The 27970-nt window shown below is 39.0% G+C and overlaps 3 pseudogenes; all 3 read right to left on the bottom strand.

The window, feature by feature from the left end:
• Positions 1 to 5374: 5374 nt before the first annotated feature.
• LOC128047048 (DNA polymerase epsilon subunit 3-like) lies at positions 5375 to 5831 on the bottom strand (annotated as a pseudogene).
• A 2481-nt stretch (positions 5832 to 8312) lies between these two features.
• Positions 8313 to 9229, bottom strand: LOC128046832 (olfactory receptor 4C16-like; annotated as a pseudogene).
• Positions 9230 to 20788: 11559 nt separating this feature from the next.
• Positions 20789 to 27970, bottom strand: part of LOC128046831 (frizzled-3-like) — a 106283-nt pseudogene continuing 99101 nt past the window's right edge.

The following is a 27970-nucleotide window of genomic DNA, read 5'->3' as shown; positions in this document are numbered from 1 at the left end:
TCATTAACTTAATTTGACAGATGAAAAAATTGAATCTCATCAAGATTAAGAAATTTGTAAGACTCAATTCTCTAATCTACATTTATTTTGCCATCATATATATTTTTAAATAATTAAGACTAATCATGACATTGGAAACAAAATTTAAATACACCTCACACACAAAAATACATCAACATGATTATTAATTGATACAAACCATGACTTGTTTAGTCCAAACATGAATATGTAGAACTCTTCTCTGGAATAACTCTTATGCATAACATGGGTCTCTTTGGCTTCTTTAAAATTGGAGATGACTGTTCCTCAGTTTAATGTATGGTTAATTTTTTTTTTTCTGTATTATTGCCAAAAAAGTCAATTCTTCCTAATCGTCTGTGGAAAAATAGTCATAAAAATAAGTAAAGTTCCTCTGTGTGTCTTCAGTGGTGTGCTGGATACATTTATATTCACATAACAGCCTGTGAGGGGGATTAGTCTTCTCACTTGATATTAGAAGAAATAAGAATATAAGGTTGCAAGAAATGCACCCCAGATCAAGAAGCTGCTGGTGGGAAAAGGCAAGATTCTAACCTGGGTTTCTAATTCCCAGACTAATATGCTCAGTCACTGGGACTGTCATTTTCAACATTTTGCAGAAGAATGAGCTGAATTCTTTCTTTTACAATTAAAAATAAATTTTAAAATTTAATTCTTTAAAATAGCTATTGTTTTTGAAAAGTGCACTCATCTCACATGCTAGTAAAGTAATGCTCAAAATTCTCCAAATCAGGCTTCAGCAATATGTGAACCATGAACTCCTTGATGTTCAAGCTGGTTTTAGAAAAGGCAGAGGAACCAGAGATCAAATTGCCAACATCTGCTGGATCATGGAAAAAGCAAGAGAGTTCCAGAAAAACATCTATTTCTGCTTTATTGACTATGCCAAAGACTTTGACTGTGTGGATCACAATAAACTGTGGAAAATTCTGAAAGAGATGGGAATACCAGACCACCTAACCTGCCTCTTGAGAAATCTGTATGCAGGTCAGGAAGCAACAGTTAAAACTGGACATGGAACAACAGACTGGTTCCAAGTAGGAAAAGGAGTACGTCAAGGCTATATATTGTTACCCTGCTTATTTAACTTCTATGCAGAGTACATCATGAGAAACACTGGGCTGGAAGAAACACAAGCTGGAATCAAGGTTGCCGGGAGAAATATCAATAACTTCAGATATGCAGATGACACCACCCTTATGGCATAAAGTGAAGAGGACCTAAAAAGCCTCTTGATGAAAGTAAAAGAGGAGAGCAAAAAAGTTAGCTGAAAGCTCAACATTCAGAAAATGAAGATCATGGCATCCAGTCCCATCACTTCATGGGAAATAGATGGGGAAACAGTAGAAACAGTGTCAGACTTTATTTTTGGGGGCTGCAAAATCACTGTGGATGGTGATTGCAGCCATGAAATTAAAAGATACTTACTCCTTGAAGAAAAGTTATGACCAACCTAGATAATATATTCAAAAGCAGAGACATTACTTTGCCGACTAAGGTCCATCTAGTCAAGGCTATGGTTTTTCCTGTGGTCATGTATGGATGTGAGAGTTGGACTGTGAAGAAGGCTGAGTGCTGAAGAATTGATGCTTTGGAACTGTGCTGTTGGAGAAGACTCTTGAGAGTCCCTTGGACTGCAAGGAGATCCAACCAGTCCATTCTGAAGGAGATCAACCCTGGGATTTCTTTGGAAGGAATGATGGTAAAGCTGAAGCTTCAGTACTTTGGCCACCTCATGTGACGAGTTGACTCATTGCAAAAGACTCTGATGCTGGGAGGGATTGGGGGCAGGAGGAGAAGGGGACGACCAAGGATGAGATGGCTGGATGGCATCACAGACTCGATGGATGTGAGTCTGAGTGAACTCTGGGAGTTGGTGATGGACAGGGAGGCCTGGCGTGCTGCGATTAATGGGGTCGCAAAGAGTCGGACATGATTGAGTGACTAAACTGAACTGAACTGAACTAAAACATAATTGCCATATACGTAAACTCATATCAATGGACACACAAAAATACATCAACATGATTATTATTATTCTCCAGAAGAAGGTGAAGGACAGGAAAGCCTGGCATGCTGCAGTCCATGGGGTGACAAAGAGTCGGACACCAGTAAGAAGCTGAACAACAACAATATATGTAAAGTCTTTACTAAGCATCATCACTATTGAAGAACTTAACTTCTGGTCTTAGATGATATTAATGATATTTGAGGGTATTCAGAACTAATCCCATCTTCAAACTGACCTCCTCTTAGGATAAGTGAAAGTGAAAGTGAAGTCGCTCAGTCGTGTCTGACTCTTTGCGACCCCGTGGACTGTAGCCCACCAGGCACCTCCGTCCATGGAATTTTCCAGGCAAGAACACTGGAATGGGTTGCCATTTCCTTCTCCAGGGGATCTTCCTGACCCAGGGATCAAACCCAGGTCTCCCACATTGCAGGCAGACGCTTTAACCTCTGAGCCACCAGGGAAGCCCTAGGATAAGGAACTTTCAATAAGATGTGACACATTCAGAAAGAAGCTATTCAGATAACTCAATATAAAATCAATAGGAGATAAATTGTTCTATATGTTTACATATCTCCTTCTAACCTAAAGAGTCAATAAATTTCACAGAAAACCTGGAACTTGAACTTAGAATAAACTGATATAGAAAACGATGGAGAAATGATCATCCATGGATGGTGTACTCCAAAAGTCAGCAGGCAGAAATGTGGTGGAAACACCTTCAAATGGATCTTTCAACTCTTGACAAGTCTTTCTCTGAAAATGTAAATAACAGATGAAGACATTTTCAATTGCATGTGTGGATACTTAACAAGGTTCCAATACAGGTTCAAGGACTTTGTCTTATAGCTGCTCTTTTCTCTCCCAGGAACTAATTATCTGCTTTGATGGAAAGGATTTCTCTTAGAAGTAGGTATTCTGAAGAGACATGCTTGAGAAACACTCATTCTTGAGTGAGGAATTGTATTCCCTGCACTTGCAGCTAAAATAGGTGAATCTTCTTTATACAAGCCTGGTTTATCTAAGAAGGACAAATGCCATATGAATGACAAGGAGAACAGTATTCCAGCCTTGGGACCTGTGATGTAGTTAATTTGTGCACTCGTGTCAGAGAGAGAACTTTCTTATTATCTCTATCAAAGTTCCTGGAAATCTAGTACTGATTTCTTGAGAGGTGGAGCAGTGAGGCCATTTGAAAGTATTTGAATACAAACTTATTTTTCACAATCATTATATATATATAGAGAGAGAAACTCTAAAAAGTTTCCAGTAAGTTATGTCTGGAAAAGTTGTGACAGTCATTATGGAATACTAAGTGACATTACCAAAGAAGGCAATAGCACCCCACTCCAGTACCCTTGCCTGGAAAATCCCATGGACTGAGGAACCTGGTAGGCTGCAGTCCATGGGGTCATGAAGATTTGGTCACAACTAAAGTGACTTAGGAGCAAGTGACATTACACACGTGGATAGATACATAAAACACAAGAAATTAGTTCTGATTTCAAAGTAAATTATTTGACATCTCTGTCCCTTGGTACCATTTTGGTCCTTCTAGGAAGTATGTAGTGATAAACTATTGAGGTTTTACTTTGCTTTCTTGATAACTACTGAAGCTGGTAATTTTTAATGTTGTATTATAGGCAATTTCTATACCTTTTTCCAGAAGTTTTTTTTTTTTTTTTAAGACCTCTGTGCAATTTGAAATAGGAGTTCTGGGTTTCTCATCACTAAATTATAGGTTATTTATATATATATATATATATATATATATTCTAGATATAGTTCTTCTTTCATATATATGCATCATATATAAAATGAATTTACATATATAATTTTACACATAAATTTATATATAATGTAAAATTTTGTAAATGTGAATGTAGATACAACTTTTTCCTACTCTGTGAATTGTCTTTTTATTTTTTTTAACAATAATGTTTTTATTATACAAAGCATTATAATTTTCTCAATATTCTTCACTTAATTATCAACAAACTTTCCACTGTATTCGTTTAACAAATAAACAGTGTCAAACTACACTTCACTACCTTTCAACCTCCAAGCACTCAACTTAAAAAGACCAACAAAAAAGTGCTTGGAGCACAAAATGGAAAGAGAAGAACTACTGGAAAAGTCAACAGAGATACTTAGAAGCAGTTAAAGGGGATGGGTTAGGGGAGGAAGTAAATTCCTGAGCACCATCAGATTTCCCTCATGGGTCAAAGAGGTTTACAAAATCACTTTTAAGACATGAGATTAGAACTAGGGAATCAGAGGAACCTATACTCTGGGATATTGCAGGTCATCCAAGTTCCTGGGTTGGCAGAAGTAAAAAAAAGCGGGACAGAGAAAGTGGGAATGGGGAGCAGAGGAGAGGCAGGACAGAGACAGGTGGTGAGAAGCACAGAGGGAGAAAGCTGTGCCTAGTAGAAATAAAGTTCGGAACTTGTCATGAATTGGAAAATGAAAAGCCATAGTCACAAATCTGGAAGATGGACTACGGGACACGAAAACCTGGAATTTTATACCTTCCAGGAGGTGATGACAAATCCTGAAGCTGTACAGTGGCAGGCAGTGAGGTGCATTTAAAACTAAACCATCTGTTTTATAAGACTAAGACACTGGCAACCTTGCTTAACTAATTCTACTCTGTGGATTTGAAAACAATGTGCCTAGAAGGTAGCCTCCCAAGCAGGTTACACGCCTACAGGCAATATAGAAGGGCTCTAAGCCAAGTGGGTCTATAGAAAACAAAATTCAATTAATGTTACTGTCAAGTGAAGAGACAGCAGATTTTATTGTTCTCTTCAACCTTTTTAGTAGTTTCCTAAAGCTAAGCCATTCTTATCACTTGGAATAAGCTAGTATTGCCAAAAATTGTATAATCAAATAGGTTGACTGTGATCAAACCTCAATTTTTCCTGAGCCTTAAATGCCTCTGTGATTTGGGGCACAGTTGGCAGCATGGAAGTTATTACTACTTTTCTAGGCGGGCAGGGCGGGAACTAGGGGTCAACAATTGCTAACTATATGTGTATGTAAACAAAAGAGATCAAACTGACCAATTAAATTAGCCATTCAGAATCCCTCTTGCCAAAAGTTATAACCTTGAGACTGATTAAGCAAACCAGGAATCTGCTACTCAGATGCTCCGAGTCTGGGAAGCACTGGCTTTGATGATAATCCTGATGATTAATTCAGTTTTTATTTCAATCTTATCAGGCTCTTCTGCCTAAGGCTACTCTGCCCAGCCGGAACAAACTTCACACAAATGTGTACCAAGTTTTCTCGTGGTTCCTTCCAAGGGGCGTCTCCCCATCCTCCTCAGTTGTCCACTTCCTCCCATTCATTCCGTTCTTCTTCCTCCAGCCTTTCCTCATCTTCATCATTGTCCTCATCCCTGCTCTTGTCCTGCTCTTCCGAATCTGTTTTTTTTTTTTTTTTTTTTGTCTTTGTCCTTCTTCTTTTGCTCTGAAGCTTCCTTCTTGCCTTTCTGCTCCCTCTTATAAGTTTCCAGAGCTTCTTTTAATGGGGTAACGAACCGCTGAAACTCCATCTCCTCTATGGCTGACAGCACATCGCCGGCATTCAGTGTCTTGCGTTTCTCTTTCATCGCAAAGTTGTTGGCACAGGATGTGGCGTACAGCACGAAGATGCTGGCGGCGCGGGAGATGGCGCTCTGGGCCTCCTTGGAGATGTTGACACCGTCCGGGAGCGCCTCCTTAATGATTCTGGTGATGACGGCATTGGACAGGTTTAGGTCCTCGGGCCTCTCCGCCATGGTCGCGGCCGGGGACCATGCCTGCGACCTCCTTTTCAGGCCGCCACGGCGTCCGGACTTCCCGCGTCGCCACGGTCTGACCCAGCGAGGCTTCTGTCCCACCCTTTTTATTTTTAAAATGTATAATCTCTAATGATCAGAAGATTTAAAATATTAACAATGTTCAATTTTTTAGTCTCTTTATGGTTCTTGATTGTAATTTTTTCACAGAATTTTTATAAGTTTAGCTTTGACCTCTTGATCTATGACTCATTTAGAGCCAATTTTCATCTACTGCATTAGGTAGTGGTTGAGGTTCCTTTTGTTCATATATGGATATCCAATTGATGTGGTATAATTTGTTGAAAAATATATTATTTCTGCTTCAATTACCTTGATATCTTTGTAAAACTTTTCATATATTTAAGTATATTCCTGGACTTTCTATGATGTTTCAGTGATTTTTATGTTTATTCTTTTATCAATACCTTACAACCTTCCTTTCGTTCATTTAGTTTTTATATTTTTATTTTATATTAAAATACAATTGATTCGCAATAATGTGTTAGTTGCATGTATGTAGCAAAGTGATTCAGTTATACCCATACAAGCATCCTTTGTCTTTTATTCTTCCATTTAGATTATTACAGAATATTAACCAGAGATCCCTGTGCTCTACAGTAGGTTCTTGATTATCTGTTTTAAATATAGCAGCATATACATGCCAATCCCAAACTCACAGTCTATCCCTCCCCTCCCTTCTTTTTCCTCTGGTTATCATAATTGTGTTTTCTAAGTCTCTGAGTGTTCCTGTTTTATAAATAAGTATATTTGTATCTTTTATTTTAAGATTCTTACATATAAGCCATATCATATGATATTTGTCTTTCTCTGTCTGACTTACTTCACTTAGTATAATAATCTCAGATCCAACCTTGTTGCTGTAATTGGTATATTTCATTCTTTTTAATTGCTGGGTAATATTCCATTGTGTGTGTGTGTGTGTGTGTATATATATATATATATACTGTATTTTGTTTCTCCATTCATCTGTTGACATTTAAGTTGCTTCCAAGTCTTGGCTATTGTAAACAGCACTGTGATGAACATCAGGGTGCGTGTAACCTTTTGAAGCATAGTTTTCTCCTAGCATATATCCAGAATCCATATGCTGGGTCACTTAGTAGGTATATTGAGTTTTTTAAGAAACCTCTATATTGTTCTCTTTAGCTATTGTATCATTTTACATTCACACCAGCAATGTAGGAGAATTCCCATTTCCCCATACCCTCTCCAACATTTGTCATTTGTAGACATTTTTAATGATGGCCATTCTGAATTTGCATTTCTCTAATACTTAGTAATATTGAGCATCTTTAATATGACTCTTGTTCATTTGTATGTTGTCTTTGAAGTATCTAAAACAGAATTATTTTCCTTCACTAAAACTGATTTGTGTGCTACTTATTGTTCCCATTGCTTCTTTGGAATTTCTAGAAACCACCAGAAATACTTTTTCCTGATTCTAATTTGTCTTTTTCAAGAAAGGAAATTCATAATTCATATATATGTACATAAATAATTCTTTCTCAAGCATAAATAACTTCTGACTTAGCATATTCAATGTATTAATATTTTGAAATTCACTAACATCAACTGTCTACACTCTATCTCCAACCCCACATAAATCTATTTAATTTATAATATATATACTATATTTATAATAGTCCACCATTATTTTTTCAATATCATGATTGGCATGATTCAAGAGAAACCTTAATACTGTCCCCAGATCAGCAGAAGTCATATTAGGAGCACAATGTGCATGTGGATTAAGTCACTTCCGTCATGTGAGGAGCACAGTGTAGGTTTTATTAAAAATGCTAAACTGAGAAGAAACTTAACAATTAAAACCTTCTTAATATTGAAAAAAACTGACAGAATTTTAACTCCATCTGAGAAGGAAGGGTCTGGTTAAACATATGGTAAGAATTTGGATTGAACAATAAATAATTGAAAGAAAAAAATGCTAGATTATATACTGTCTCTTACTACATGAAGCTTCTACAATTATGTGCATCGAATAGATATGATGAAAGAGAAGCTTTTAATAAAATGTTGAGGAAACAAAAAAGTTACCAAGTTGTGTATATAAGAATATAGGACAAGGTTACATCAGAGCAAAACAGTAGACAGAAAGGTGAAGAAGGGCAGGGAACACATTAGATGAAAACCTCAGAGAAATTAATGCCAGGCAAGCGAGAGATATAAAGACACAGCATTTAAGCTACTGGGCTTTAAAGCCTGCTTCTACCTAGTGTCCTCTCCTCCTCTACATAAGATTGACTCAACACTAACAAGTATATGTGTGCACACTGCTTTTCAATCTTAAGGGCAGTGGCACACCCTAAGATAGAATTATACTAACTTCACAATGAGACGAGAATAGTCTCTATGGACTTTTTCTAGGTCAGTTCAAACACTGAATAAATCTTGAAATTTCTATTCATATTTTTTCAACTTCTTACTCCATAACATCCTCATGGCATTTTTCACTTCTGCATTCCTCAGGGTATAAATCAGAGGGTTGAACAAAGGTGTCCCAACTTTATAAAACACAGCTATCATCTTATCCATGGAGAAGGTGGTTGCAGGGCGAGTGTATATAAATATGCAAGGACCAAAGAACAAGATGACCACAATGATGTGGGAGATGCAGGTCGAGAGGGCTTTTTTCCTCCCGTCAGCACTGTGGTTTCTCAGAGAATGCAAGATCATAGCACAGGATAAAGCATGACAAAACTCACTGTACAGATGGACCTGCTGTTGGACACCAAGAGTAGGTTGGTCACATAGGTGTCTGTACAGGCAAGTTTCAACAAAGGCTGCAAGTCACAGAAGTAGTGATTAATTACATTGGGACCACAGAAAGGCAAACTTAGGGCTAGAAGAATCTGAGCTGATGAATGCACACAGGAACCCAACCAGGCCAAAGACATTAGCACACCACAGACTCAATGACTCATGATGGTCGTGTAGTGCAGAGGCTTACAGATGGCCACATAGTGGTCAACAGCCATGAGGACAAGGATGAAGATCTCCAGGCAGCCAAAGAAATGGAATGTAAAGACTTGGATCATGCACACACTGAAAGAGATAATGGTCTTCTTCAGCATCAGCAATCATTCTGGGAGCTATGGAAGTAGAGAAGCAGGCGTCAGATAAGGAGAAGTAGAAAAGGAAGAATACATTGGACTCCCAAGTGCCCGACTGGTCTTGACAGTAACAATAGTCAACAGGTTATCCAGCAATGTCCCCAAGTAGAGAATCAAGAAAATGACAAACACTATTTTCTTCCTTACAGGAGCTTGTGTCAATTGAAGCAGAATAAACTCAGTCACATTATTTTTCAGCTGCATGATTTAATGACAGAGGAGAAGAGATGAGTGCAAAATGATCAATCTGGAAAAAAATAAGGAAATAATTCATAGGATGTTACATGATATTATGAAATATTACTTTGGGGGACCATTGTATCTGTGATTTCTTGATAACTCATGTTAACACTTTGTGTGATAATTTTTAATGACCACTGCAAAGGCTTACTGTGAGTTTCAAATAAGCTTCTGAAAGTAATAATTTCCTATAAGATTTTCTTTTAGAAAGCTTGCTAAGTTTGATATCATTATTGATTAAATTTTCCAATTTGTTGAATGTATAGTTTTCTTTCATTTGTTTGTCATATTCAAAAACTTTATGGCACATGTTTTTCATGCTATATCACTTGGGATTTAGGATATACATGACTGCCTTTGGAGGTTTATGATATAAAGTCACACTATACATTTAACTCTGTTAAAACCATTATACATAAACACTTATGTATCACATAACTGCTATACATAGAGATATATAATCATATATATATATATATATATATTTAATATGTTCCACCTCTTCCTTGCACTCTTATTCCAATTATTGCAGCTTGAGCAATGGAACAGGAAATATACACTTTAAATAATCTGCTGTTATCATCTTGAATGTGAAGTTCTGTATTAGACAAATACTAACGATCAGAAATAAATGTTTTTTCATATGCCATTATCTCAAATATCCCAGTTTATCTTTTTTTCCAACTTCTAAAAGTACCATTTAGAATACTCAGAATTCCTGAAGTTATGGTACTAAATGAAGGATGGTGGGTTATTACTCAAAAGTTAGTATTTCTCTCTTAAGCATCTTAGATCTGGAGTATTTTTGGGAGATGGTTGTGTGTCATCAGGTGGGTGGTATATGATCCAATCATGGTTTTATTCCCAGGAGAGTTTGTATTGTTCAAGTATCTGAAAATCCGCAAGTCTCAGAAAAAAATCAAATAAGGAGAAGGCAGAAGATGTACTTTTAAAAAGAAGTAATGCTGGTTTTCAATAGATACAGTCTTCACTTCTATTCTTCAAATGGATGTTACAAATTTTAAATGACTATATTTGTTAAAAATAAACAGATAATCTCTTGATGTGGGGGCTAGGAGAGAAGAGCTAAAAGCAAAGCAGGCAGGCAAAGCTGAAAAATAGATAAGGGTGAAACATTATCTATTTAGCATTAGGCAGAATCTTCTGTGCTTAAAGAGTTGTCTTATGGCAGAAGCCACAGGGAGAAGCATTGCTTAAATAAAGGAGGCTCTTTGTCCACTTCCCCCTGACTCAGTTGCCCTAGATGTCCATCTTTAAAGGAAATTCTACACTCACTTTATTTCTTTGCAGAACTTGCCATTCTTTGTGGAAAGTTTAACAGACTGTCTGAAGACTATTTATCACTCAGTAGTCCAAGTAAAAGAGTATATAATCTACCATCATTGAGCTCCTCACTCTGTCCCCATGATTTCTGATTATCTGACCTACAGACACCTTAGAAAACAGCCTGCCTGCAAGTCAAAAAGTGGTCCCCAAATTGCTCATTATTCATGCTTTATGTATATATATCTGTTTGCCATATTTATCAATAAATTAATATTTCTTTTCTGTTCAAATCTTATTAGATGTAGAACTGGTGCCTGGTGGAGGGGTAAGGGTAAATGAGACCAAATGTGGAAGAACACTGACAGGTACAAATATTGATGAAAAGGAAATATTTCTACCCAGTATTTCTCAGGAGTGCTCATCCCACATAAATGACACATTATCTTTCACCTTAATTATAGTTTTCAGGCTCTTCATTGCCATGTTTCTTCCAAAAGTTTTCTGAGAAACAGGTAGGCACCTTTTCAGATTAAACCTTTGAAATGTAGAAAGTGCCAGTTAAAAACTTATGATGCTATTTTGGGAGAATATAAGGAGGGATTATTTTATACTGTGATATACAATGTTCTGTGCAAAATTATCACATGGAGATGGAAAAGTTGCTGTTCTCCCAAAGCTATGTGAAGATCACTGTCTCCATGAACCTTATGTCTTATTTCTAGTACTCTTAGCTCCTAGTGAGGGTTTATCTTGTCACACTACCTTACACCAACATTATGTATGAACTTTCTTAAACTTTGCTATCTCTAGAATTTGTAATGAAAACAATAACACATGAAATACATTCCCTTATTATTTCATTACAATGAGTTTTAACATGTCAAGATTTATTGAGTTCATAACATCATTTTTCCTCATTTGTGTTATTTTATTTATTTTCTTATATTAACAGTAAATCTAAAAAAAAAAAACTATTTCTTTTACACAGTTCTGCAAAAAGTAAAAAGTGCATTCAAAATTTAAAAAGAAAGAGATGGAATTATATTAGAAAATTGTGATGGCTAATTTTGTAATTTTGCCACTAGAGTAAAACATGGAAAATGTTTTTCAATTACCTGTTAGAAGACACTGAATAAGTGTCAATTCTGACCATCTTTTTTGATACCAACCTTTTCACCGAGCAGTGAAAAAAAAAAATGCTCGTCTCTGAATTCCAGGGAGAATATTTTAAGAAATAATGACATAAGGTTTTGGCATCATAGAGAGTGTTCTCCCTAAAGTTTTCTCCATTACGCTAGTCAGAAACATCTCATATGTAATAAACAGCTTTCATTTGTCTATTTAGCTTATTAGGAAAACAAGTTAATTTTTCTCATGCCCTTTAATCACACATAAACAAGTATTTGGAATTCTCAGCTTCTTCACACTGAACAACCTTACCAGGGAAAAAAGAGGAATAAACAAATGAATGGTAGAGAGAGCAGGCAAAATAAAAATAAATAAATAAATAAAAATAGTTATTCATTAAAAAGAAAGTGGGCCATCCAGAAACGACTATGCTACTAGTTAGTACCTAAATTATCCCTCCTTGTGTTAGAAACTTACCAGAATGGAAAAGTGTGCTATAATATAGCCAATTAAATTAGATAGTTAGATAGGATCATGGACTCAATGGATATGAATTTGCACAAACTCTGGGAGATAATGGACAAGGAAGCCTGGTGTGCTGCAGGAAATGGGGTGCAAATACTCTGACCTGACTGACTGAACAACAACATACAGTCTTTCACACGAAAAAGAAAAAAATTCTAAGCAAGAATTTAATACATAAAACAGTGTCTTTTAAGAAAGAAGAGGATATAATTTATGTTTCTTTAAAAATTAACAACTTTAAACATCTTTATAAGTGCCTCTTGACCAACTGCATGTTTTCTTTAGAAAAAATTCTGTTAGGTCTTCTTTTAATTTGAATCAGTTGTTGTTGTTTTTTTTTTTTTTTTTTCATTTTTAAATTGCATGAGCTATGTACGTATTTTGGATATTAACCCTTTATCAAACATATTATTAGCAAATATTTTCCCCCATTCAGGATATCTTTTCATCTTGTTTATAGCTTCCATTGTTGTGAAAATACTTTTAATTATGATACATTTAAAAATATTGCTATGATTTATATCATAGAGTGTTCTACCTATAGTTCTACCTTTAGTTTTATGGTTTCAGTCTTCCATTCAGGTCTTTAATCCATTTTGAGTATACCTTTAAAAGTATATGTTTTAGAAAATATTTTAATTTTATTCTTTTACATGTAGCTTTTTAATTCTTTTAGCATCATTTAATGAAGAGGATGCCTTGTCCAACTGCATATTTTTGCCACTTTTAAGATCATAGATTAATGGACCATAGTGTGTGGGTTTATTTCTGGGCTCTCTGTTTTGTTACATTGACCTCTGTGTCTGCTTTTGTCCCTTGTTTTGATCACTGTAGCTTTGAAGTAGTCTGAAATCTTGAAAGTTGAAACTTTCAGCTCTGTCCTTTCTCAAGACTGTTCTGGCAAATTAAACTGCAGTGAAGTATTATTTCACACATCTGTTCAGTTAACTTCAGTTCAGTCGCTCAGTTGTGTCCGACTCTTTGTGACCCCATGAATCACAGCACACCAGGCCTCCCTGTCCATCACCAACTCCCGGGGTCTACCCAAACCCATGTCCATTGAGTCAGTGATGACATCCAACAATTTCATCCTCAGTCATCCCCTTCTCCTCCTACCTTCAATCTTTCACAACATCAAGGTCTTTTCCAATGAGTCAGCTCTTTGCATCACTTGGCCAAAGTATTGGAGTTTCAGCTTCAGCATCAGTCCTTCCAATGAACGCCCAGGACTGATCCCCTTTAGGATGTACTGGTTGGATCTCCTTGCAGTCCAAGTGACTCTCAAGAGTCTTCTCCAACACCACAGTTCAAAAGCATCAATTCTTCGGTGCTCAGCATTCTTCACATTCCAACTCTCACCTCCATACATGACCACCGGAAAAACCATAGCCTTGACTAGATGGACCTTTGTTGGCAAAGTAATGTCTCTGCTTTTCAATGTGCTATCTAGGTCGGTCATAACTTTTCTTCAAAGGAGTAAGCGTCTTTTAATTTCATGGCTGCAGTCACCATCTGCAGTGATTTTGGAGCCCCCCAAAATAAATTCTGACACTGTTTCCACTGTTTCCCCATCTATTTCCCATGAAGCGATGGGACCAGATGCCATGATCTTCATTTTCTGAATGTTGAGCTTTCAGCCAATTTGTTCACTCTCCACTTTCACTTTCATCAAGAGGATCTTTAGTTCTTCACTTTCTGCCATAAGGGTGTCATCAACTGCATATCTGTGGTTATTGATATTTCTCCTGGCAATCTTGATTCGAGCTGTGCTTCTTCCAGCTCAGTGTTTCTCATGATGTACTCTGCATAGAAGTTAAACAAGCAGGGTGACAATATACAGCCTTGACGTACCCCTTTTCCTATTTGGAACCAGTCTATTGTTCCATGTCCAGTTTTAACTGTTGCTTCCTGACCTGCATACAGATTTCTCAAGAGGCAGGTCAGGTGGTCTGGTATTCCCATCTCTCTCAGAATTTTCCACAGTTTATTGTAATCCACACAGTCAAAGGCTTTGGCCTAGTCAATAAAGCAGAAATAGATGTTTTCCTGGAACTGTCTTGCTTTTTCCATGATCCAGTGGATGTTGGCAATTTGATCTCCGGTTCCTCTTCCTTTTCTAAAACCAGCTTGTACATCTGGAAGTTCACGGTTCACGTATTGCTGAAGCCTGGCTTGGAGAATTTTGAGCATTTCTTTACTAGCATGTGAGATGAATGCAATTGTGCAGTAGTTTAAGCATTCTTTGGCACTGGCTTTCTTTGGGATTGGAATGAAAATTGACCTTTTCTAGTCCTGTGGCCACTGCTGAATTTTCCAAATTTGCTGGCATATTGAGTGCAGCACTTTCACAGCATCATCTTTCAAGATTTGAAATAGCTTAATAGGAATTCCATCACCTCCACTAGCTTTGTTCGTAGTGATGCTTTCGAAAGCCCACTTGACTTCAAATTCCAGGATGTCTGGCTCTAGGTGAGTGATCACACCATTCTGATTATCTTGGTCATGAAGATCTTTTTTGTACATCAACTATACCTCAATAATTATTTTTTAAATGACAAGGATATAAAGCCATATCCACACAATCAAAAGTTGAGGAAATTTGTCACTCACGACCACACCTGCTTTGGATTTTCCTTGTGGATCAGCTGGTAAAGTATCCGCCTGCAATGTGGGAGACCCTGGTTGATCCCTAGTTTGGGAAGATCACTTGGAGACGGGAATGGCCCCTCACTCCAGCGTTGTAGCCTGGAGGATCCCATGGACGGAGGAGCCTCACAGGCTGCAGTCCACGGGGTCACAGACAGTCAGATACGACTGAGCAAACAGCACTTTAGCTTTTCACTTCTAGCTTATAACAAATACTAAAGCAGTTTCTTCTAGTTAAAAGGACAATAGACAGCAATGTGAATATATATGAAAGTATAAAACTTGTTTTATGTGGTCACATATCAAAACAGATACAGAATACTACTGTAATGATGTTATGAAAAGTCCTTTGTTTTAGTGTAAACATTGAAAGATGTACATACTTCTATATTTAAAATGAATAATCAACAAGGACCTTCTCCTACTCTGCTCAATATCCTGTAATAGCCTAAATGGGCAAAGAATTTGATAAAGGATAGATGTTGATGTGTAACTGAACAACTTTGTGGTACACCTGAAACTAGCAACATTCTTAATCAGCTATGTTCCAATATGAAATAACAAATTAAAAACAATATTATGCTACAAAAAAAGTGACTCTTTTCATATGCTGGGGAAAAAAATGGAATTTAACCAAGTGTGTGAAGATTTTTACACTGAAAACTATAAAATAGTTTTAAGGAAGTTAAAGATTTATAAACAGAAATATATTCCATATTTATGGATTAAAAGATTCCCTGGTGGCTCAGTGGTAAATAACCCATCTGCCAATATAGGAGGTGAAGGTACAGTCCTTGAGTCAGGGAGATTCCCTGGAGGAGGAAATGGCAACCCACTCCAGTATTCTTGCTTGGGAAATCCATGGAAAGTGGAGCCTAGAGGGCTACAGTCCATGGGGTCACAAAAGAGTCAGACATGACTTAGCAACTAAACAACAATTAAGATAAAAACACTCCCCAGAATGACCTGCAGATTCAAAGCAATTCCTGTTAACATATTAATAGCCTTGTTTTGTTTTGTTTTGTTGGCAAAAAAGAAGGTAGACCTAAAATTCTTATAGCAATGTAAGGAACTCCAAAGAGCCCCAGTCTTGACAAATTAAGAACACATTTGGAAAACTTTTATTTTTATGCTGAACTTACTAAAAGCTACAATAATTTAAAGTGTACTAAAATAAGACAAACATAAACAAAAATATATAAAGTCCAGAAATAAACATATACTTTTTTTTATCAGTTCTGTTTTTACAAGGTCACCAGTACCATTCCATGGGACTTGAATAGTCTCTCTACAACTGATGTCAATAAACTAGTTGTGGTTGTTGTTCAATCGCTCAGTCGTGTCAGACTCTTCATGACCCCATGGACTGCAGCACACCAGGCAAGAACACTGGAACTGGTATAACAAGAGACATATAGAGCAATGGAACAAAATTTAGAGTCCATAAGTAAACCTTCACATTTATAGTCAATTGATTTTGACAAGTGGGCCAAGACCAATAAATAAGGAAAGAACAGTCTCTTCAATAAATGGTACTGGGAAAACTAAATACCACATGCAAAAGAATGAAGTTGATCCTTGCCTTATACCATATATAAAAATTAATTCAAAATTAATCAAATACCTAAATTTAAGAGCTAATATTATCAGATTCTTAGAAGAAAATGTAAGGGAAAAATTTTATAGCCTTGGATTTTTCAATAGTTTCTTAAATATGACACCAAAAGCACAGGCAACACAAGAAAAAGCAGATAAATGGGATTCCATGAAAACTAAAAATTTCTTTGCACCAAAAATTTCTGTGCACTATCAAGAGAGTAATGGGGGAAGAAAGGAATGGGGGAAAATATTTGCAAACTGCATATCCATTAAGGATTTGATATGCCAAATACACTAGAGAAGGAAATGGCAACCCATTCCAGTATTCTTGCCTGGAAAATTCCATGGACAGAGAAGCCTGGTGGGCTACACTCCATGGGGTCGCAGAATGTCAGACATGACTGAGTGACTAAACAACAACAGCAACAACAACACAGGATACCTAAAGACCTCCTAAAGGTCAACAATACAAAGTCAAATAACATGATGTTAAAATGGGCAAAGGGAGCAATAAAAGGGAAGGGAGGGATAATTAGGTGGAGCACAGACGATGTGGAGGGCAGTGAAACTATTCTACATAATACTATAGTGGTGGATACATGTCAAAACCGATAGCATATACACTGAAAATGAACCCTAATGTAAACTATGGACTTTGCGTGATAATGCTGTGTCAGTATAGGAGTATCGATTTTGGTACATTTACCTCCTCTCTGGTGTGGAATGTTGATTGTGGGGGAGGTTGTGCATGGAGTGGGGTGGTATATGGGAATTATCTAAACTTTTCACTCAATTTTGCTGTAAACTTAAAACTTCTCTAAACGCAGGGGCATTGAGGAGAGGTACAAAAGACCTAATTAGACATTTTTGTAAAGAAGATAAACAAATACCCAATAAGCACATGAAGAGATGCTCAATATCACTCAGTTCAATTCAGTTCAGTCGCTCAGTCGTGTCTGACTCTTTGTGACCCCATGAATCGCAGCACGCCAGGCCTCCCTGTCCATCACCAACTCCCGGAGTTTACTTAAACTCATGTCCATCGAGTCAGTGATGCCATCCAGCCATCTCATCCTCTGTCGTCCCCTTCTCTTCCTGACCCCAATCCCTCCAAGCATCAGAGTCTTTTCCAATGAGTAAACTCTTCGCATGAGATGGCCAAAGTATTGGAGTTTCAGCTTTAGCATCATTCCTTCCAAAGAACACCCAGGGCTGATCTCCTTTAGGATGTACTGGTTGGATCTCCTTGCAGCCCAAGGGACTCTCAAGAGTCTTCTCCAACACCACAGTTCAAAAGCATCAATTCTTCGGCATTATTAGGGAACTATGTATCAAAACCACAGTGAGCTGACACTTCACACCCACAAGGATGACTATAATAAAAAGAAATACGGAAAATAAATGTTGGAGAGGATGTAGAGAAACTGGACAAATCGCACCCTCAGCCATTGATGGTAGGAATGTAAAGTGGTTCATCTTCTGTGAAAAAAATACCTCAAGAAGTTAAATCATAGAATCACTTACAATACAGCAATTCTACTCCTATACAAATATCCAAGAAAAATAAAATCCTATGCTTATTGTAGCATCATCCACAAGACTCAAAAAGAAGAAATAGCTCAAATGTCCAACATAGGATAAACAGATAAACAAAATGTGGTACACCCTTATAATGGAATGCTATTCATCCTTAAAAATGAAGGAAGTTCTGATACTTGCTACAACATGTATGAAGCTTGAAGACATCATACTAAGTAAAAGAAGCCAGACACAAAAGGACGAGATTGTAAAATTATACGTATATGAGATGTTTAAGAAGGCAAATTCATAGAGACAGAAGTAGAATGGTAGTTGCCAGAGGCTGGTCGGAATAGGAAATTACTGCCTATTGATTACAGAGGGGAGAATAGGAAAATACTGCCTAATGACTATGGAGTTTTGCCATAATGGTGATGCCTGCATAATACAATGAATGTATTTAACACTGAGTCACACTTCAAATGGTTAAGATGGCAACTTTTTTCATACTTTTTTTTACAATTACATTTAAAAAGAAAAAAGTAATATGTGCTAACTAATCTGTGAACATAGGAATTAGAAGCCATGGTGAAAGTTTACCAGGAAGGATAATGTTACAGAGTTTAAAGCATGATGGTCGAGATGAAGCCCAGGATAGTTCAAGATCAAGTACTGATGAGTGTTTTTAAGGTACTAGACAAGCTGACTCTAAAATCTGTATGGAAGAATTAAGAATAACAAAAAATAATTTTGAAAAAAAGAAAACTAAGGCCACATCTCCCTGTGAGATATCAAGGGATACATGAAAAGCTATAATATTTAGACAGTATGATACCAGCCCAGGAACAGGTAAAAGATTAGTCAACCAAAGAAGCCCCAAGCACACTCCTGAATGTATGGAAACCTGATAGCAGACAGACATAACCAATCAGTGGAGAAAGAAGAGACTATATAACAAAGGGGCTGGACCAGCTGATTATCTGTATGGCAGAAAAAGAAAAATGGATCCCAACCTTACAGCAATCACAGAATAAATTCTAGATGGATCCCATGCTTAATGCAAAAATCAAAATTTTCAAAAAGTTTAGAAAGAAAATAGAGGAAAATATACACATGATTTTAGAGTGGGAGGAAAATTCTTTTAAGCAAGACACAGGGGCTTCCCTGGTGTCCAGTGGTTAAGAATCCACCTTGCAATGCAGGGGACACAAGTTTGATCCTTGGTCCAGGAAGATCCCTCATGCTGTGGGGCAACTAAGCCCGTGCACCACAACTGCTAAAGCCTGTGACCCTAGAGCCTGTGCTCCACAACAAGAGAAGCCACTGCAATGAGAAGTAGCCTGCGAGAGAGCAGCAGCTGCACTCCACGGGTAGAGAATGCCAGCAGGAAACAAAGAAGACCCAGCACAGCCAAAAATAAATAAATATTTTTTAAAAGACTCAAAGCATGAATAATAGAAGATAGCAAAATAGTTGTCTACATCAAAATTAAACTTGTCTGTACATCAACATATACGATGAACAAAGTAACAGACAAGCAAGAGACCTGGAGATGATCTTTGCACAGTGACTGGTAAAGGATTAGTAACCAGAATACACAATGAACTACTACAACCAATAAGAAAAATGGCAACATAATAGATGCAAAAGCAAAGAATGTGAACAGATAATTCAACCGAGAGGAGACACAAGTGGCCAATAAACACAGGAAAAGATGCTCAATCTCATTAATAATAAAAATGCAAATACAACTGTGAGACACCATTTCACATGCATAAGATCAGCAGTGCATTTTAAAAATCAGCAGTAAGCATGACTGAGATCATGGAGAGGCAGAAACTGTTCATATACACCATCAACTGGCACAACCATCCTGGTAAGAAATGTGGCCATATCACGGCAGATTCATGATGCCCCAGCAACATCCAAGAGACACTCCCGCCCTTGCATACAAAGACATAGGTATAAGAATGCGCCTCTAGGCATCGAGTATAAGGGTACTTATCCATGCATTTTCATGGAGCAAAGATGGGATGAATGTATGCACTGTAATGATAAGTCAGCACAGTGGTGGCCTCTGGATGGGAGGGAGGGAGGAAGGACAGTGGATTTGGGAACTGGTACTTAGAGCATTTCAGCTACATCGATATATATATATATATATATATATATATATATATATATATATATATATTTTACTTAAAGGAACAAACTGGAGGGACTTCCCTGACAGCCCAGTGGTTAAGGCTCTTCACTTCCACTGCAAGAGGTTAGAGTTCCATCCTTAGTCAGGGAACTAAGATGTGGCCAAAAAGCAAAAATAGATAAATAAATAAAAATAAATTTCAAAAATTTAAAGCCTGGAGCACAGAGGCAACATGTTAAGGTTTGACCAAAGTAAATTGTGAGGGGCTTCCCTGGTGGTCCAGTGGCTAAGACCTAGGACTTCCAATGTAGGGGACTCAAGTTTGATCCCTAGTCAGAGAACTAGATCCCACATGTGGCAAGTAAGACCCAGAGAAGTCAAATAAAGAAAAATTAAAAAAAAAAAAAAATTGTGAGTACATGATATTCTTTACATTTTTCTGAATACTTGAAATATTTCATCACAACACTCTCTTAAATTCTAGCAAGATTTATTCAGCCTGACTCTGGCGGACATGAACACACCCGGTTTGTTGGACAACTGCAGAAGAGCAGAGGAAGAGGGATCTTTAGAGCTGAGGAGCCGAATCTTTCCTAAAGACTACAAGCCAGGAAACGAAGATGACGCAACACCAGAAGACTGACACGGGAGGCACCGACTCTACTGCTTTCACCTTAACTGGTAGGATGACCAGTGTCAACACCATTCCACTGGGAGTCTCCCCATCCCGTGACGCGCCTCTCTCCAGGCTGCACCTCGACTCCCCCCTCTAATCGTGACATCTTTTCTGAACAGAGGGAGTCAGCTATGACTTCTAACTAATTCAGAGAAACAGTAAGCAGAGGTGTCATTTATTCCCTCTCTGATCATCTCCTGAAGAGATAATTAAGTATTTTAATACAAAATGAGGAAAACATATATTTCTTTCTCTCCCAACTTCTACTGAAGAGCAAAACATGTTGGCAAGGATGTCAAGAAAGAACTATAGGCAAAAATGACAACCACCAATGACACCAAGCGAAGGTAGGAAGGTGTGGCACTGAATGAAGCCAGACAACTTGGTCTAAATATCACCCCCTCCACTCAATTGCCACCTTCATTTACATAATGTCTTAGAGGCTCAGCTTCCACACTCTCAAGCAACAACAAAAACTCCTACCTCACGGGGTTAATAAGAAATTAAGATTATATATGAAAATCAATTGCACAGTGGCTGGCATATGATACACTAGTAGTAATAATAGTGATTCATATTATCAATAATCATGGATTCAACTACATTGAATTTACTCTTTGCACCTGCTCGAATTCAAGTTCATCATAACAGGCAAATCTGTTTTGTTCACTGATATAATCCAAACACTGAGAGCACTGTCTGGCCCATACTAGAAACTCAATAAATGTTTGTTGAGTGAAGAAATGTAAATCTCAGTATTTGGCACACTGCTGTAGTTGTTGTCATACAGTCCCTAAATCATGTCTGATTCTTTGTGACCCCATGGACTGTAGCCCACCAGGTTCCTCTGTCCATGGGATTCTCCAGATAAAAATACTGGACTGGGTTGCCATTTCCTTCTCCAGGGGACCTTCCTGACCCAGGGATCAAAATTGCACCACAGGCAGATTCTTCACATCTAAGCCACCAGGCAAACTAAGTACATCTTAACAGGGAAAACACAGGAAGCTATAGATGGTAAGATTCCTTTGTGTTAATATAAAACTCACACTACACTAGCCTGTTAAAAGTAATAATATCATGACAAGGGGAAGGCTGCTCTGCACTAAAAGTCAGGAGCTGAGTTCAAGTCCAGTGAGGCCACCATGAAAATCCCCGTGGTCTGCACAAGTTATAGAGTTGCTCTGAGCTCCTGCTTCCTAATCTGTCAGTTAAAGTGAATTAGTGCAAGATGCGGAGAAGGCAATGGCAACCCACTCCAGTACTCTTGCCTGGAAAATTCCATGGATGGAGGAGCCTGGTAGGCTGCAGTCCATGGGGTCGCTAAGAGTCAGGCACGACTGAGTGACTTCACTTTCACTCTTCACTTCAATGCATTGGAGAAGGAAATGGCAACCCACTCCAGTATTCTTGCCTGGAGAATCCCAGGGACAAAGGAGCCTAGTGGGCTGCCGTCTACGGGGTCACACAGAGTCGGACATGACTGAAGAGACTTAGCAGCAGCAGCAGTGCAAGATGGTTGTTAAGATCCTCTTTATTTCTAAAGCTCTACTATTTTTAAAAATTCTTTAAAAAAATTTTTTTGCTGCACCTTGCAGATTGTGAGATCTTAGTTCCCAACCAAGAATCAAACCCATGCCACTTCCACCTTAGAAGCATGGAGTCCTAACCACTGGACTGCCAGGAAATTGCCAAACTCTACTGTTTTAAAAGAGGACCAAGAAGCATATCCTGGAAAGGGAAATGGCAACCCACTTCAGTATTCTTGCCTGGAAAATCCCATGGACAGAGGAGCCTGGCAGCTACAGTCTATGGGGTCGCAAAAAGTCAGATACAATGGAAGCAACTTAGCATGCAATAAGCATATAAAAAAGAAAAGCAGTAGACATTAGACTTTCCAGTAGCTTCACACACCCACGTATAGTCTAAAATCACCTAATATAATCACACCCTATTTTATTTTACAATTTCATAAAAAATTTTTCAAGTCTCTACCCTGCAATGCTGAGGATATTTCACAAAACAAGAGAAACATCTGCCTTCATGGACCTTACAGTCTGCTGAGGGGTACAGATGATTTAACAAGCAATGAGGATAAACTGTGATAATTGCTAAGATGGAAAAAATGAGAATATTCTAGCAGGAAGAGTACATAATGCAGTATGGAAGGATTTTCTCAATACAGTTATATCGAATGTAAGGCCTAAATGAATACCAAGAGGCTCATTAGGTGGCAGTCTCAGGAGGGGAAAATGGTCGAGGTGGGGGGAGCACTGTATAAAAAGGCAGAGCTGGGAAGGAATTAGCTAGTCTGGCATCTGCAGCTGAATTGCCTGGGATGAGGTATATAATGTGCAAAGAGAAGCAGGCAGGAGCTATTTCATGCAAAGCCTTCCAGAACATAATAAGGACTTTTGTCTTTAGCTTCCTATCCATTGTGGCTGGGCATCACATAACACTTTCAAAAGATTATCCTGGCTGTGATGTGAAGAACAGGCTGGAAGGCAACAAGACTTCAAGGCAACAACTCAAGGCAGAGAATCACAAGGAGGCTGCAGCAGGAATCTGAATGAAAAATGGTACCCAGAACTAGAACACTGGTAGCGAAGATGGGGGCTTCCCAGGTGGCTCAGTGAGAAAGAATCCCTCTGCCAATGCAGGAGATGCAGGTTTGATCCCTGGGTCGGGAAGAGCCCATGGAAAAGGAATTGGCAACCCACTTAAGTACTCTTGCCTGGGAAATCCCATGGACAGAGAAGCCTGGCGGGCTACAGCCCATGGGATCACAGAGAGTCAGACATAACTGAGTGACTAAACAACAAGGATGAAGAGAGATTAAGAAGGTGGAACAGATAGCTTCTCGGCCTTTTGGCTAAGATCAAGTGTAAGAAGGTGGAACAGGACTTGGTGACTAAGATTTGGGGGAACAGGAGTCAGAAATGATTCCTAGACTCCCAACTTAAGAACCTGGGTAGAAAATATTCCACTCTGTTTCCTAAGAGGATTGGATATAAACCAGGAATTGCTGGTAGGCGTCATGCCATTGTTTAGAAAGAAGTGCCTGAGAATGGAGTCAACACAAAGGAAAACAAAACTACGGCAGAGACGGTGAAGCTGTTGTGATGTCCTTATTTTACACCTCTGGACTGGATATCCCAGATCTCATTGTTGCTGTTCACTAAGTCTTATCTGACTCTTCGTGACCCCGTGAACTGCAGCACACAAGGCTTCTCTGTCCATCACTAACTTGCTGATTTTGCTCAAACCCTTGTCCAACAAGTCAGTGATGCCATCCAACCATCTCATCCTCTGTCGTCCCCTTCTCCTCCCACCTTCAACCTTTCCCAGCATCAGGGTCTTTTCCAGTGAGTCAGTTCTTTGCATCAGGTGGCCAAAGTATTGGAGCTTCAGCATCAGTTCTTCCAGTGAATAGTCAGGTTGATTTCCTTTAGGATTGACTGGTTTGATCTCCTTGTTGTCTAAGGGACTCTCAAGAGTCTTCTCCAGATCTACGACTGGATTTTTGGACACACAAATCAGTGAATTTCCCTTGAGATTTTTTGGTGATGGTGGTGTTTTGGTTGATTGTTTAGTTCAATCTGAGTTGGGATCTGTGGCTTGTAAACCAAAAGAATTCAGGGAAGAGAGGGGACAGTAGGAGTTGAGAGACCAGCGTAGAGCCACCACTGAAGAAGCAACACAGGAAGATGAGTCCAGGGAGAAAGAGAGAGGAAAGGAGGAGCCCAGGAAATCGGGCAGTAGATAAGTTCTCAGAGAAGCATGTGGTTGGTAAAGCTGAATGCTCTAGAGAGATAAGGCCAACAAGGGCCAAGACATCTGTGCTGGGTTTAGCTGTAAGGCAGGAGTTGGTGACCTAAGTGAGGACAGTATCAGTGGAGGGATGGGGGTACAATCCAGACTGAAGGGGTGAGGGGCTGAAGTGAGGAAGCAGAACAGAAACAACTCTAAGTTGAGGCGTTAAGTTGCCAAGGGGAGGGCAGGGGAGGGAGATGCTTTCAGATGGATGAGGAGGGAGAATGTGTAAAGGCTAACAAGGAGGATGCAGGAAGGAGGACAGTCAACTGGGGGAAGACCCTGAGGAGGGAGGAGAGAGGGGGTCCAGAGCTCAGGCCAAGGCATAGACTTAGAGGTTGGCCCCAATTCAAGGGAAGAGCATCTCTTCACTGGAAACAGAGAGAAGATGTGGGAGGAATTAACTAGACGTCCTGGTGTGGCATTAGGAACTAGATGGCATGACAGTATGACAGCCTCCATCTTCTCCACGGAGTAGCCAGCAGGATCCTTTGCTGAGATGGAGGAGAATGGGGGCGGGTGGGGGGAAGAAGAGTTGAGGTGGAAGCTTAAGGAGAATGCAGGCCATCTGAAACTTTGCCGTGGAGGAGAGAGATTATGAGTGCATGCTAAGCCACTTCAGTCGTGTCCAACTCTTTGCAACCCCATGGACTGTAGCCCACCAGGCTCCTCTGTCCATGGGATTTCCCAGGCAAGAATACTAGAGGGGGTTGCCATTTCCTTCTCCAAGGAATCTTTCCAAGCCAGGGATCAAACTGGCATCTCTTATGTCTCTTGCATTGGCAGGTGGGTTTTTTACCACCAGTGCCTCCTGGGAAGCCCTAGTGAGATCTCTCTGCTTAGTCTCTCGACTAAGAAAACACAGAAGAACTGACTGGAAGCTTCAAGGACCCACTGGATGACAGAAACCAGTAATCATTGCTCCTCAGAAGGAAAGCTATCACAAACCTAGACAGCATATTAAAAAGCAGTGACATCACTTTGCCAACAAAGGTCCACATAGTCAAAGCTATGGTTTTTCCAGTTGTCATGTATGGATGTGAGAGTTGGGTTTAGCAGCATAAAGGTTTAGACCATAAAGAAGGCTGAGTGCTGAAGAATTTATGCTTTCAAACTGTGTTGCTAGAGAAGACTCTTGAGAGTCCCTTGGACTCTAAAGAGATAAAACCAGTCAATCCTAAAGGTAATCAACCCTGAATATTCATTGGAAGGACTGATGCTGAAGCTCTAATACTATGGCCACCTGATGCAAAGAGCTGACTCATTGGAAAAGACCCTGATGTTGGGAAGGGTTAAAGGCAGGAGAAGGGGACAACAGAGGATGAGATGGTTGGATGGCATCACTGACTTGATGGACAGGGACTTGAGCAAACTCTGGGGGATAGTGGAGGCCAGGTGAGCCTGGCAAGCTGTAGTCCACAGGGTCTCAAAAAATCAGACATGACTTAGAGACCAAACAAATACCAAACAATGGAGTGGTTTCCCCCAAATCGGGTACATCAAGGAAAGGATGGAATCTGAAAGTGAGTATTGGCTTATACTGAGGCAACTGATTTATAAATGGCCTCTTTCATACATTAAAAAATATTAGGGTGTACTGGGATAGTTTTCATCATTGACCTAAAAGAGGAACTTTTCAGTTTGCTGATAGGATCCACAGCTTTTCTGCAGGGGAAACTGCCAATCTGGTGGAGAGAAACCACAGGCAATTCTCACAAAATGATCTGGGTCTAAAACACAAAATTCAAACTGTGCTCACAAAATAAAGTCTTGAGATCTCAATGACCATCTAATTAAGAGATCGAAGTGACCAGAACAATGCTGTTAAAACCAGATACAACCAATGGGTTGAACAAACACCAAATACCAAGAGGCCCCTAGATAAGGTCCTTTCCAGCATCAAGACCAAGGTTTCAGTTGAGAACGATAAGAGCTCATGGGAGATAACTATACTTGAAGGTCTCCTCTATGAATCACATTAGTCATTTATAGTTTCAACTTTTATCCTTATAGGTAGTTTCATCTCAACAAAGTTTTTGGAACATATTTGTCTCAGCCTCCCCTGAAATGTCTTTTCTGAATCACAATTACCTCTGTCTTCAGAGAGGCATGATGTAAACACTCTGAATAGTGTTTTGGTTTTTTTGTCTTTCAGAGTTGAGGTGATTTCCTACTAAATTATTCCATATTCTTCATAGAGAAAAAACAAACAAACAAAAAAAAACAGGCAGCACTTTGCTCTCCAAGGTCTTCCTTGCCTGGTTTTCATTTCTGCCTCATTTCCTTTTCTTATTTTTTTTTTTTTAATTTTTGTTTGTTTATTTATTCGGCTTCATTGGGTCTTAGTTGTGGCATCTAGGATCCCTCGTTGTAGCGCACAGACTCCTTAGTTATGGCATGTGGGCTTAGTTGCCCTGTGGGAGGTAGGATCTTAGTTCCCTGACCAGGGATTGAATCTGTACCCCCTGCAATGCAAGAGAGATTCCTAACCACTGGACAACCAGGGAAGTCCCTATCTACCCCATTTCTGACCTAACATTTCCAGGTTCTTAAGCTGGAAAGTTCTTACCTCCTGGCCCTTCAGAGCACTCTGACTCTCCTCAGCTTTTAGACATCTAGGTCACCACATGCCAGAAGCAAGGTGACAAACTAAGATTACATCATTCCTATCCTTGAAGGAGCCACAGCCTCAGGAACAATGCCAATACAGAGTGACAGGTGCTGTGATAGGAGGCAAAGGAGGCCAAAAGGTGGATGTTATCATCTCTTCCAGGATGGGCAGAGTCAGGAAGTCTTCCTGGAGGAGATGACATTTCAGCAGAGTCTCAAAGGATGAGGACTTCTTCAGTCAGGGAAGGTGTGGAAGAGTCAGAAGCAGAGGGAATAGCAGAACATTAAAAAAATAAAATAAAATAAAAAAAGAGAGAGAGAGAGATGAAACAGGCTTGCTTACTTCTGGGGGCTGTAGGTTGCATTATGGAACACAGGGTGTGGGGAGAGGTCAGAAGATGAGCCTGGGCAAGTGAGAAGGGACCAGCGTCTGGGCTGGTTTTAAGAGCAGTTAAGAAGTTTGAACTTTATCCCAGGCCAGGTGTGAATCAATCATTTTTTTCCCTTGGCTTAGATTAGATTAGAATTGTTGAAAAAGAATTTTCCCTAAGCACAAAGGGAAAAGCAAACAAATACAGAACAAAAAGCAAAAAAATGAGCAGCTCATAGATCCCAGATTTCTTAGCTCCTTCACAAAGTTTCAGGTCCTGATTAGAACTTGTACACAGAGGGATCAACACAAGCCCTCTTTTCCCTTCTCCACCCATCCATGCTGGCACCGGAACAGAACAGTAGTCCCTTTGTGCCCTGTGCAAAC

The sequence above is a fragment of the Budorcas taxicolor genome, chromosome 4 (assembly GCF_023091745.1).
Source record: "Budorcas taxicolor isolate Tak-1 chromosome 4, Takin1.1, whole genome shotgun sequence".
Classification (NCBI taxonomy): domain Eukaryota; kingdom Metazoa; phylum Chordata; class Mammalia; order Artiodactyla; family Bovidae; genus Budorcas; species Budorcas taxicolor.
This window is presented reverse-complemented; position numbering and strand designations above follow the sequence as displayed.